We start from the raw sequence: 1,102 nt of genomic DNA, 5'->3' as shown, positions 1-1,102 counted from the left end.
AGATAAACATTCATTCTATGTTTTCACATAACCAACAGGCTTGCTAAATGCTAACGCATACACAACGAAAAATTGTTTTATTTACAGGGTTGCAATCAAAATTCTGTTTTACAACTCTACATGAACTTCAACCTCTGATACTGAAGCTGAACTTTTACCCTGATGAAATGCTATGGGGTGAAAGATTGCGAAGCCGCACATAAAGCTGTTGATTTAAGCAAGAGATCCCTAAGAATGCCTGCTTTCTGCTTCTCTATTATGTTCATCTTGTTGGAGGAAATATGGGTTTACTAACTTGGATTGACTAAGGCTTTTAAGAGGACAACACTAATAGGAAGAAGGAAGTGAAAAAAAGAAACTTGTATTTCTCAAATTCAAGACTTTACACACTTTTTGGCTTGTTACAAAATGGAGGGCACTACCCCTTTATATAGTGTTTACAAGAAGATTCTAGTCCACACATTTTCTAGAGACACCTAGACCACATATCAAGATATTTTCCTAGAATTCTCTAGATATTCTTTATAAAACTACATATCTTATTTAGATATTTATATAGATTTTTCTAGATAATGCTTCTAGAAATGCTATGCATGTTGGGCCTTTTAATTGATTTGGGCCTATAAACAAAATCCTTAAGCCCATATTATTTAGTCCAAAAATCAAGTTTACTACTCAACATCCCCCCTTAAACTTGATTTTGATACTCCAAGTAGAGTTCTTAACTTACGGAACACATCATGCTTGAGTGGCTTAGTGAGAATGTCGGCGATCTGCTCCTGGGAGGTTACATATTTCAGCTGCACTTCTTTCTTTGCAATGCTTTCTCTTATGAAGTGATATCTTGTATCAATGTGCTTACTTCTATCATGGAATACTGGGTTCTTTGCCAATGCCAATGCCGATTTGTTATCAACATGGATTTCGATTGGCTCTTCTTGTGATACTCCCAGCGTCTTCAACAAGTTTCTAAGCCAAATAGCATGGCAGACACTTGATGTAGCTGCAACATATTCAACTTCACATGTAGATAGTGCTACGATCGATTGCTTCTTTGAGCTCCAAGTGAAAGCTGTGTCGCCCAAGTAAAACACGTACCCAG

The sequence above is a fragment of the Olea europaea genome, chromosome 8 (genome assembly GCF_002742605.1).
Source record: "Olea europaea var. sylvestris chromosome 8, O_europaea_v1, whole genome shotgun sequence".
Classification (NCBI taxonomy): Eukaryota; Viridiplantae; Streptophyta; class Magnoliopsida; order Lamiales; family Oleaceae; genus Olea; species Olea europaea.
The sequence above is the reverse complement of the archived record's forward strand: the minus strand, read 5'-3'. Positions refer to the sequence as shown.